The 12,813-nt window shown below is 47.0% G+C and overlaps 1 protein-coding gene across 4 annotated transcripts in view; it reads left to right on the top strand.

The window, feature by feature from the left end:
- Positions 1-12,813, top strand: part of Foxn3 (forkhead box N3) — a 369,982-nt gene that overhangs the window by 100,173 nt on the left and 256,996 nt on the right. For 3 of the 4 annotated variants that reach the window (XM_060388030.1, XM_060388023.1, XM_060388026.1), the window contains exon 2: positions 1,036-1,129. The gene's annotated coding sequence lies outside the window, so the exon portion shown is untranslated. The remainder of the gene's footprint in view (positions 1-1,035; positions 1,130-12,813) is intronic. The other variant, XM_060388027.1, reaches the window with a different exon arrangement.

The raw sequence follows: 12,813 nt of genomic DNA, 5'->3' as shown, positions 1-12,813 counted from the left end.
CCCCCTGGAGCCCTCTAGCCAACAGAAACACCTGCAGGTGTTTCATGCTTATGCCCTCCTGAGTGGGTAATGCATTTTGAAGGAACTCCACCCCTTTCTTCTTCCTCCCTCGACAATCCCTCCTCAAGGTTCTCTCTGTAATTATACTTCAGACATGAAGTAGAGTAGGGTAGAATTTTGTTTTCTGATTGGATCCATGGACGAAGGGATAATCTAGGATCAAAGGCATGTGCAGGGCTCATGAAAACGTTGCTCCCCACCCCTCTCCTCCCACCAGTCCAAGTCTTTAGAACCTGGATTGGAGCTAAGATTCTTGTCTTTCTAGCAAAGACCTCAGATGTTGCTGTCCTAGAGACGTGTGAGAGCTGCTGCTGTAGGGACCGTTTCCTGCCACGTTCACTCCAACCCTCACATGATAATAATTTTCTTAGACGATCCATTGATTGGTCATTCTTAAGGCCCCCAATGCCAAAAATGATCTTCTGGCAGAAATCTTTATGCAGTCTGTCTCACAAGCCAGCTTTTCTGTTGCCCAGCGTGATCAGCTGTGACCCCCTAGCTTGTGGGTTAAGTGAACTAGTCCCTCGCACTAGAAACTAGAGACAACGGAAGAGCCATTGACTTTGCAGCCTGAACACTGAGTCTACCCGATGGACCGAGGCTGACCTTGAACATTCGGCCTCTGACATTTTTCCTTTAGACAGACAAGTGTTTTAGGGGCAGCTCTAGTGAAAGAAAATGATCTCAGGAATATGTGGATGGCTTTTGCAGCAAATCAAGTAATGTCACAATGTCTGTGGCATGTATTTTCAAATTTCTGGGCCCTCTTGTGCCCCAGAAGCGGTTTCAAAACCACTCCATCGTGAAGGCCTCACTCCTTCACTCAACTATCCAAGAACTGAGAGGCACTATGACGATTGGCTTTTCACTGAAGTGTGTCATTTTCCAGGGTCAGGCCAGAGAGGACGTTCAGTGGGGCTCTGAGGACTCTCTGCTTCTTTACACTAATCCCATTTCCCTTTTGCTCCACTCCAGCAGCCTCTAGAAGTGTCGTCTAGTGATAATGAAGGCACCTTTGTCCTTTCTGGAGCGATGCTGACCTCCGTTTCCTGGACCCATTCTGACTCAGGTAATCAGTCTTCCCCAGCCTCCCCTGGCTACCACCCCTCGGTAGATTGCGAGGAATCCAGGAAATACCAAAGCTGTATTTAAATGCAAATACCGAGCTGGTTGTGTCTCCTTCCATTGCTACCCTTCCCCCGGTGTTCTTAATGATCAATTCATGCAGCTGATCAGACTGACAATGTGGTCAATCCAATTTCGGCATTAAGATGATTGGAAAAATCTTGATTCGCATCTTTATTTGAAATTCTGCTGTGTGCCTTCGACCCGCAAAGCCACTCAAACATTGCTGGGAATGTTCATGTGAAGACAGTGCAGTACCTAACTGGTACCTCTACCTTGCCTTCCCTTCCCAGAATGCCATAACTGGTGTTGTACCAGTTATGTTCAGGGGAGACTATTTAGTGTCTGTTTTCTGCACTTGGGACAGATGGGGTGAAGAAGCACGAGGCTGTTTTCTATCCTCTGGGATTGCTCAGGATTGCCAGATTCAAGGCTCAGTCAGGAGAGGATGGCAGGTGGTGGGGCTCAGTTTGCGGTGGGGGCTGGGCGCTTACTATAGGGCTCTGCTTCAGGGAATCCACAGACCTCCAGATTTGAGGTTAGAGTAATTACCGAGGAGTCTGTGACCCTTGAGGCCCCTCGGATGGCATCTCGAGGATCCCATGGCCAGGCAGACCTAGGAGAGTGGCACTTCAGCAGGAAGGCGGGACTGAGCCCTCAGTGAGCCCAGGCGACTGCACAGCTGACTGTCTCATTCCTAATCCTCTGTCCCAACCAGAGTCAGACCTCTCCTGAAGGCTTGAGCTGCCTAAGACCCCACAGCCACCTGGGCAAAACCTCTCCCTGGAACAGAAGGGCTTGCCTGGGGACGGTGCCACTGTTGTACAGCTTTGGCATGGTGCTCTATCTGCCTCTATTATTGCTTTTTCTTTTTTAATGATGCACACAACAGATATTATATGAAAGAGGTTTATTGGATGCAGATGGAGAGAGGGAAGGAGAGAGAGGGAGAGAGATGGTGGGGGAGGAGGTACCCAACAGAGAGAGGGGAGAGAGCAGGAGATTGAGAGAGAGCAAAAGCAAGTGAGGAGAGAGAGCTAGGGAGAGAGGGAGCAGCAGACCAGTCTCTAAGTACCTGGCCCAGATGATGTCATAGGACTCAGGTACTGACACAGGATGTTGTCAGGACCCTAAAGGTCCCCAAGGGAAGGCCAGCCAAACTGCCTGCACCACACAGCAATTATTATTTACTCTTCCCTCGCAAAAGTACTCCTCTATTCTTCAAGTGCTTTGGCGTACCACAGCCTGGATGAAACAGGCACTGTCCAGGGGCAGCACCTGAAAGGGGCTGTTTCTGAGCTAAGAAGTAAAACGGAAGGGTAGGCAACGCAAGCAAAGGGCACATGTTTATAAGTCCATGTGGGGAGCCTTTCGAGACAGTTCCAAAAATCTGAATTCAGGGGCAACCTCAGGGACAACCACAGCTGGGAATGGGTAGCCAGACGCCGGAAGTAATTGTGGGTTGTGTGCAGCAGGTGTGGCCCAAGCCCAGTTCTTAGATGCTGCTGCTTTTGGTTCTTTTGTTTTTGTTTTTCAAGACAAGGTTTTTCTGTCTAACAGCTTGGGCTGTCTTGGAACTCATTCTGTAGACCAGGCTGGCCTTGAACTCAGAGAGCCGCCTCCCTTTGCTTCCCCAGTGCTGGCATTAAAGGCTTATGGCCCCCGATGCCCAGCTAATGTGGTTTTGTTTGCTTGTTTGTTTGTTTGTTTTTGATTTTTCGAAGCAGGGTTTTTCTGTGTAGCCTTGGCTGTCCTGGACTTGCTTTGTAGACCAGGCTGGCCTCGAACTCGCAGAGATCTGCCTGTCTCTGCCTCCTTGAGTGCTGGGATCATGGGCGTGGGCCTAGCTAGTGCTGCTTATTTTTAAAGTGAAGCTATGGTGAGTTCACAGCCCTGAGTGATTCTTCAAGGTGCCACGGAGAGCTGCCAGCCAAGGTGCCTGCTCCTCTACAGAAACACCCAGGTCACCCTGGACCTGCTGAGGCGTGTAAGTACTCAGCCAGGCTCTGGGTGATGGAGGTCCTCAGGCCTACTGACATCACAGCCATATTCACCAGCTAGCAGGACAAAAAAGGGACAGAAGCAGCAAATGTTGTGTCATCTTTCCACTGCACTGAACCAATGGAAGTGACTCTTCCCTTCTAAGCTGAGACTAGGACCCTGAAACTATATACAGCAGCTGTGAACCAAAGCAAGCTAACTGTTGGTGGAGATTGACAGGCTAAGAGAGGCATTTTCATTTTGATTTGTTTTGTTTTGATATTCAGAAGACAGTGAAGGCAGACTAAACTTTGTACCTTATAAGCATGCTATGAAGGGCTGGCAGAGCAGCTCAGTTCCTAGAGTGTATGCCTAGCACGCACTCAGCCTTGGCTTCTGTTAAGGCTCAAACCTCTGGGTTTTGGTACCAGATTTGGAAGTAAGAAACAAACAAACAAATGAACCAACAGGAAAGGACATGACTGCTCCTAGGCATGGTGAAGGAGAAAGTTTATTGTAGGTAAACCTTGGGCAGAGTGCAGGGAATCATATGAAAGAAGGGGGAGTTAGTAAGACCTGGAGAGGATAGGAGCTCTACAAGGACCAAATCTATCTGGGCACAGGGGTCTTTTCTGAGACTGTTTCCCAACCAAGGACCATGCATGGATATAACCTAGATGTAGTCCATGGCAGCTCAGTATCCAAGTGGGTTTCCCTAGTAAGGGAGAGTTGGGCATGGGGGAGGCATAGAAAGCAAGGTATGCTAGCCATACCCTGAAACAGGTAGGGATTGAGGGATGCTGGGATAACCTGGAGGCCGGGTCGGCTTTGATATGTTAAATAGGCACCTTAGCCGCTTATCCCAATGTTTGAGACTCCACAGGCCTCATCCATAACACTGAATAAACCCAAGTACTATGGATATACCTGTAATCCCAGCACGTGGCTGTGGAGGGAGGAGGTTGGACTTCTGAGGCCATCCTCCACTACGAGGCCAGCTCATGTTGCGGGGGACCCTGTAACGTAACTGACAGGTTCGTGTCTCTAAGCAGGGTTTTGTTAGGGCCAAAGCTCTCTGTTCATTCATCTCTGCATTATGAAGGCAGTGTTTGCACTACAGTGAAGAAGGAGGACAGGCAGAGCACACACCATAAAACATTTACCATCTGACCTTTTGCAGAAGTTGGCTATCTCCTGACCTAAACAATGGTGCGACACATGAATCTGCAAAATTTGAGGTGTGGCTCACTCCCCATTAAGAAAATCTGGTTGTTTAACGAGTAGATTAGAGGAGGAAAGAGGGAGTGGGAGGGATTTTTCTAGATAGGCTCTATCCTTCATCTTCCAGTTGGATTTTCCAGGGAGCTCTGTACCTTGCAATTCAATGTAAATACATCATTGAAGCCATTTCATTTCAGGAGCCTACATACACTATTAGGCTGGTTTCGCATAAGGTACCATGCTCCCTGGAACAACTTAAATGTTGGAATGGTTGGGCACCAAATTAAAGCAAACCTTGCATTTTGGGCACCTGCCCCATCCCGCCGCCCCCCCCCCCCACTTCTTTGACACTAGATGTGAGCTATTTTATTTTACAGCAAACAAATATTTGGTTTTAAATTAAGTAAGTGTTGCAGGCTCACCACGAATAAGCGATTTCATGTTTCATGTTTGTTTTGTTTTGTTTCGTTTTTTCTTCTTCCCCTGGAGCTCGTAGGATTGTATGATACTGGAGCGAAAGTAGGATTGAAGTTGGAGATGGGGGCTCCTGTCTTCCTGACTGGCTGAGCCTGGGGTGGCCGTTGAGATGGCTTAGTGGATGCAAGTTCAGATTCAATCCCCCAAACCTAAGTAAAGATACAAAGAAGCAACTGACTCTGCAAAGTTGCTGTCTACACCCCCTCCTCCATCTTACACACACACATACACACATACATGTAATGATAGCAATAACAGATGCTTGGCTGTGTCAGTGCTAGAGAAATACATGGTAAGAGCACATTGCAGCAGGTGTGGTGGCACATGCTATTGATCCCAGCACTCCGGAGCAGAGGCAGGTAGAGCTCTGTGAGTTCGAGCCCAGCCTGGTCTAGTTCCAGGACGGCTGAAGCTACCTCGTGAGACCCTGTATGGGAAAACAACAACCACAGAAAGAGCACTCACTGCTCTTGAAGAGCACCGGGATTCTGTTCCCAGTTCCCACATGGAAGGTCATAACTGCCTATAACTCCAGTTCCATTGCCCGACATCCTATTCTGGCTTCCTGGATTCTGCATACATATACACAGACATTCATGCATGTTCGTACACATACACAAAATTTAAAAAGAAATCCGTTAAAAAAGATAAAATGTCGGGGCCTGGAGACAGAGCTTCACTATACCTGCCTGGTGTATTGAAGTCTTAGGCTTAATCCGAAGCACTATATAAACTGGGACTGTCCCTCAGCCACATGGCAAGTTCAAAACCGGCTTGGCCTACATGAGACCGTATCTGAAAAAAGGCCTACCCCCGGTCAGCACAGACCAGATAGTCCACAGAATGCTATTAAACAAAATGTTGTTAAACGAAACGCAAGACTGTGTGGTCATTTCCCTGGTTCCTAATCAGTGCTGGGAATCAGACACAGGACCTCAGAAGCGCCAATGGCTGAAAAACGAGCCACTTGTGGCACTCAGCTTTCATTGCTTGCTTCAAGAAACCCACCCCCAGAAAATCACGCATGTGTTCCGCAAATGTACAAACAAAAAGAAAGAGCTCCCGTTATAGAAAAAAAAAAGGTAGAAATTTCTAATCTTGTCTCATAAACAATATAGAAATAACTTTAAAATATTCCACTTTAAGCATGCATTTAATTTGTGCTCTGGGAACCAAATAGTGTTGCCAAGATAGAACATTCTAATAATGATTTATGTAAATTTATATGTACAAAGTAATGGTGTAGTTGCCTATAGCAAATTGCCTAGAATATGAAATGACATTTATGGGTCTCCCCCCTCCTTTCTCTCTCTCTCTCTCTCTCTCTGAATGAATACAGTGGAAAAAATGAGACAGTCTAGAAAGCGAGAAAGAAACACAAGTTCAAAATGGAGGCCGACGCCACAAGAAACAGAGATGGCTGGCCAGGTTCCAGGGTGTTAAGAGTCTTATCTGTGTGAGTCATTTTTAAGGACAAGAGAGAAGGCCAGAGTCCTATATTTTAGGGATGGTAAGGTATACAGACACTGAAACTCTTAGAACAGTGACAAATCCTTTGCCCCGGCTAATGCCCTGGTGGCTTACTTATAAACGTGTAGCATCAAGGAAAATGTACTTAAAACTGGGCAATTAATCTTAGCCACTTGTTACCTATTACCAGGAAAAAGTCATGCTTCAGTCATAAATGAAGCCCAAATGTTATGAAACCAAAGCCAAGCAACAGAATTCCCCTGAGATCTGATTCTGACACCTTCAGGCATGTGCCTGCTGCCTGCCCAGTCTGTGCCATCGGTAACGGCTCCAGGTGTTCCCTGGGGAACATTTGATATTTATGAATGACAGGATGCATGGGCCTGGTGAATACCCACTAGGGTTTCCACACCCTGTACTGTTTGGAAGAATGAGTCTAACATCTCTACTCTAGAAGAGATTTAATTTGTTGAGAGAGTATTTTCACTGTCTCCCCATCATTTGGAGGAAGTGAGAATTTATACTTGATATTTATATCAAGAAACATGAGGCCCATGGAGGTCGCAGAACAAGATGTAGGGGAGCGGGCAGGGGCCTGATCCCACTTGCCCCTCTGTCATCCCCAGATCCAGCCGAGGGGACGGGGCCATATTTCAGTGTATTTTGGAGTTGTGCTCCTGCTTTGGAGAGGACAGGTAGAAGAGAATGACCATGCAATATGGTTCTGGGCTGTTCCGGGGCCATGGGCTGATGATGGCTGGCAAGCTTTAGAGGCCATTCAGACTGAATAAAAACAACCCTGGCTTCCCGGAAGCGGGTAGGAGATGGGGGCTCGATGGGTGTTAACAAAGGTAGGTCTGAGGAGTTAGGCTCAGGGTTGGTTTTAGTGCGTGGTTCCAAGAACCCGCCTGAAGCGGTGGATGCAGACATAACCGTTAGCTGTTATTCCCTGTGATGACTAATCGAGACGACTGTCAACTTTTGGGGGGCCATTTAGAATCACCATGGAAACAAGCCTCTGGGCAGGTCTTCCAGGAGGTTCATTGCTGTGGGACGACCCACTTATTTTAAGAGCAGGGGACCCAGGCTGATTAAAGGGGTTTGGGGGAGAAGCTGGCCACCGGCCACGCCTATGAACCTTGGCTATGATGTAGCCGCCTGCTCCTTGTGACAGCATGACTTCCCCTGATGGACTGTGCCCTCACACCGTGAGCCAGAGTAAACCTTTCCTCCCTCAAGTCGCCTTCGTCAGGAATTTTGTCACAGCAACAGACAAGTAACTAAAACATCCTGCGACTCACCTTGGACACAGTTTCTGAAACTTGTATACTTTGTGGAGATGGAAAGAGAATTAAATAACTCTTTTAAGTCCTTGGCATGCTGCTCAGAAGATACTAAATACGTAGTTTATGGTGGATCTTAAGAGTCTTCTAGTTGGTGTAATCTGAGAGTGCGTGAGCCAAGCTGGAAATTGTGAGATCAAATATATATTTAATTTAAATGTGACTTCTTTCACTTATTCATTTAGCAAACAGTACTTAGACTTTAAAGCCCGTATAACCTGTTCATTTGTTTAAGGTTTTTTAAAAAAATGTTTTTAAAATTTATTTTATGTGCATTGGTGTGAAGGTGTCAGATCACCTGGAACTGGAGTTACAGACAGTTGTGAGCTGCCATGTGGGTACTGGGAATTGAACCCAGGTACTCTGGAAGAATAGTGCTCTTAACCACTGACCCATCTCTCCAGCCCCCAGACAGCCTGTTCTTAAGTAATAAGGAAGTTTGATTTTTTTTTTCATGTCTGTCCCAGGATTTTTTTTCCTTCCCATTGTTTTATTTAATATTGTCATAAAAAAATTGACTGGATATCTATTTACACATAATAAGTGCGCCCAGTGCAGGCTACTTTAAAAACATGTTCTTTGTCTTCCAAGAATGTGGACATTAAGCTGACCTGCATCCTTTTTTGTTGGTATAAGTCCTGATTCTGGCCTAGAGCCTGTGAGTTGCTTCCCTTTAGTAGTCCTGGCTAGTGAGGGAGTGGATCAAGATGAATGGATGGGAAGTCCAGCTTTTGGCTCCACTACTCCTGCCTGCAAAGGAGGCCATTCCCTCTCATGGCTGATAGGTTTTCAGCCAGTGTAGTAAGGCCCTGTTTAGTTAAAATTAATTTTCACTAGAAGTTTATATGCAATGCTCTTATCAAGGATTGATACGAAAATGAGTCCTTCGTAAAATGTATTGATTTCAGGTTTGCTTGGGGTTTTTTTGTTTGTTTTGTTTTTTGTTGTTTGTTTTGAGAGAGGGTTTCTGCGTGTAAAAGTCCTGGCTGTCCTGGAACTTGCTCTGTAGAACAAGTTCTGGCCTCAAATGGTCAGAGATCCACGTGCCTCTCCTTCCCTACTGCTGGATTAAAGGCATGCACCACCATGTCTGGCCCCTGTTTATGATGGTTTTATAATACCTCAGAAAAGGCATTTTACAACAGAGTCTCTGAAAGAAGAGAAGAAAATGTGAAGTAGGATTCCTTTCCAGTTTTTGAGATGGGATCTTACTAATCCTGGAACTTGATGTATAGACCAGGCAGGCCTCAAACTCATGGAAATCCACCTGCCTCTGCCTCCAGAGTACCGGGACTAATGACATGTGCCACTACAGCCAGCAAGGATTCTTAAGTGAAAGGAGAAATAAGTAATCAATCTAATGAGTCTGGGGTATATGTAGCTCAGGGGTAGAGCAGAGCACACGGAAGACCCCAAGTTTGATTCCCCCGTCTCCCTCCCCACCCCCCCCCCCAAAAAAAGAGAAACAAACAAAGAAAAAACACTTCGATGACTAGACAGCTAGTCTTGTCCTGGACACTAGGTGGCCCTTGTATGGAAAGCAGAGGGAATCCTAGAGTGCCTGAGCTGACGGTCTAACAGAAAATAGAGGTTAGCACACACACACGCGCACACACACACACACACACACACACACACACACACACACACAGGGGCCTGAAGAGAGAGCCCAGAGGTTACGAGCACTAGTTGCTCTTACAGAGGACCCAGGTTTGATTGCAGCACCTACATGGCAGCTCATGACTATCTGTAGCCCCAGTTCTGGAGGACGTGATGCTATCTCCTGGCCCCCTTGGGCAAGCCGGTGAATCACCCCTCCCCCCGCAAATACATCTCTCTAAACTATCAGCATGGAGGTGTTTGAGTATGAGTCCCTTCCTGCCCTAAGGCACGGTGAGGAGAGCCAAGCACCTGAGGGTAGCAATCAATAGTCTTACAAAAAGATAACGATGCGCACCAGTCTCCTCGGCTGTCCTCATGTGCTCCATAACGGCATGTTGGCCAGTGGTGGCTGGCTTCTCCTGTGAGGTTGCGGTAAAGCTGAGAGTTCCTGTTGCCCCCATCTTCGCCGAACTCTTTGAGTTCAACCATCTCACGTGCATAAGGACTGTAGTATTACAGCTGCCTCCCTCAGGTCAGGTTACAGTTTTTCCACTTGTAACTCCTTTATTTTTATTTGTTTGTTTGTTTGTTTGTTTGTTTGTTTGCCTGAGAAATATTAAAAGGACCCCAGGTCTCTAGGTAAATTAAATAGGCACACAAATCAAATATTTACTGTTCGTAATCGTAAAATTTATTTTAAAGTAATTCCTAGGTTGTGATGGGATTTTATCATTTATTAAGAGCAAAAGCAGTTTACATACTGATTAGATGGACGTGTTTATTTATTTTTATATAATGAATTGAACCTTAGCCAAAAAAGAAACACGAATTACTGAAAGTTCTGTCCTAAGCCCAAGGTAAAACTCACTTAATTTTTTTTTTCTTTTTGAAACTCAAGTTAGATACTTAAGCATCAATTTTAAAAGTCAAGTGTTCTAACACAACCCCACCCAGAGGTCAAGTGTTCTAACACAACCCCATCCATTGGTGGGCTGGTTTGATGCTTAACAAGTAAGGCAATGACGGTAGGAAAATATTCAGTCTCTGTTTCCTCGTTAAGCCCTTCTGTTTCTGCAGCTACAGCACACAGGGGTCCTCACGTTTGGCGGAGGCAGTGTTTATTGTCGGTGTGTGACGGCGTGGGAGACACACACTGCCTAGGTTGTGTATTCAGAACCAAGGCTGCAGTGAAGTCCTGTGACACAGCGGGCTCAGGCGGTGCCAGGCGCACCTTATGCCTTTTAAACGTTTGCCTTTCACCTTTCACACTTTTTCAATGCCCTGCCCCCACTCACTCATTCAACCCCCTGTGGGGTCACAACCTACGGTTTAAGAAACTGTGGCTTACGGTGTTCAGCGTGGCAGTGTTCTGTGGAGGCCTGTGGTGGAGGAATGGTAAACTGTCCAGTGACCCGGGCTAGGTGTATGGCAGGCTATACCACGCAGGCTCCTGTAGTGATGCTGTACCCGTGTGCAGAAATGCCCTCTAGGGAACGCGTCCCCATGGTTAAACAAAGTGCTGTGTTTTTGCAGTCTCGCTGCTGGGTGAACTCTAGATCTGGGGACCCTCTGATTGTGCCCCTCCTCCTTCATGTGGCTTTGGTCTCCTCCTCCAGCCTCCTTTTGGTCTCTCGTTGGTTGCTGTTTACTGAAGGCCCAAAGCCCAGGGTTTATCCTTATTAAAAAAGATTAGCAGGTATTAGAGACATACCAGCAATTAAGACTTTCTTCCTGGCTTCAGGAGAGCCGGGAGCATTTGAAAAGATGAGTGGGGCATCTGTCCCTAACACTCTTCGTTAAGACTATGCAATCAGATGTTTATCTCCCGGGTGACATCTGGCCTTCCTGCCCCCTGCAGAGGCAGAGAGGGGCTATTCCTCCCATAGCAGTGAGCAGGGTGATACTGAGCCTGCTGATCTGCATGGTACCTGGTCACCCCCATGCACCCTTCCGTGTCACAGTGATTATCGCTCTAGCTCTTGTAAATGCATATGAAGCCCTTCCCCCCCCCCAGTGGATAATGGAATGTTAATCCGGGATTGAGTCATTTGGGCCCAATCTCAGGACTATGTTCAATGCTTGGATTTCTAGTAACAGTGATACCAACCTAGTACAAATAAGAGCGTCTGCAGCTGGGGCTAGGGCTCCGCTGGCAGAGCGCTTGCCTAGTATGCGGGGCACCCAGTCTTCAGTCACTAGCACCAAGCCAACTAAGTGTGGTGACACACGCCTGCAATCCCAGCACCTGGGAGGTGGAGGCAGGAAGATCAGGAGGTGATCAGGTAACCCAGGCACTTGAGAAGCAGAAGCAGGAATTCAAGGTCATTCATGACTACAGAGGAGGACATACACTGGCCGAGGCTGCACGAGATCCTATCTCAAAACAAACAAATAAATAAATAGATAGGTAGGTAGATAGATAGATAGATAGATAGATAGATAGATAGATAGATAGATAAAACATGGGTTTAGTGGGACAGAGCCGGAAGTCAGAGCAGGGATGTCTTCCTTGGAGTCTGGAGAGCTATTTTGAAGTAGACTCCTTGGGACTGGAGAGATGGCTCAGTGGTTAAGAGCACTGGCTGCTCTTCCGGAGGACACCGGTTGAATTTCCAGCAGCCACATGGCAGCTCACAACTGTCTGGAACTCCATTTCCAGGGGACCTGACACCCTCACACAGATGCACAGGAAGGCAAAACGGCGATGCACAGAAAATAAAAAGAAATCATTTAAAAAAAAAAAAAAAGTAGACTCCTGTTGCAAAAGAGTGGCCTTCAAACTGGCCTGCCCACTATGACAAATAGACCATGAAAGAGGAGGGAGGCTTCTGCAAAGGGCCTGTCTCCCCAGAGCCTAGGTCCAATGGCCTCGGAACATTTGGACCCCAGTACACAATGTGTTTGCCTGCGAGATCAGCACACTGATAGCAGCTAGGGTAAACCCGTTTATCAGCTCGGCTCTATTTGTGCTAGAAGCTCAGGGAATTTTAACTGCTTTAACTGCACCCCACCCCCGCCCCCCAGCGTCACTATCTCACGTAATTTTCCAGGTGAACAAAGAGAGGGAGGAAATGGGTCCAAATAGCCAGGGAAGGGCTGAATTAAACCCCAGTGATCCCTTGAATCTGGTGAGTGGGACAAGCCATCTCCTTACCGGTCTCTGATAAGCTGGGAGCAAACTGGGCAGGACTCAGTTCTGTGGGAGGGCTAGGTGGTTTTTGAGAGCTCTTTCCGAGGCCATTTCAGGCAAAAAGAGAGAGTGGCCTGCTGACTCCTCATTTTGAGTGGTGGAGCAAGGTGCTTAATAATGACTTCTAAATCCTGAAGTCTTTTTTTTTTTTTTTTTTTTGAAGTTTGCTCTCATGCTGGCCTGTACTCACTGTGCAGTGAGGATGACCTTTTGATCCTCCTGCTTCTACTTTGCAAGCGCTGGGATTACATGCACCGTCACACCCATTTTATGAGGTGCTGGGGACTGAACCAGGTCTTCACGTTTGACAGGGAAGCGCTCTACCAACTGAGCCGTGTCCCCAGT

The sequence above is a fragment of the Meriones unguiculatus genome, chromosome 7 (genome assembly GCF_030254825.1).
Source record: "Meriones unguiculatus strain TT.TT164.6M chromosome 7, Bangor_MerUng_6.1, whole genome shotgun sequence".
Classification (NCBI taxonomy): Eukaryota; Metazoa; Chordata; class Mammalia; order Rodentia; family Muridae; genus Meriones; species Meriones unguiculatus.
Note: the sequence above shows the minus strand (reverse complement) of the source record. Positions and strands in the feature narration are given on the sequence as shown.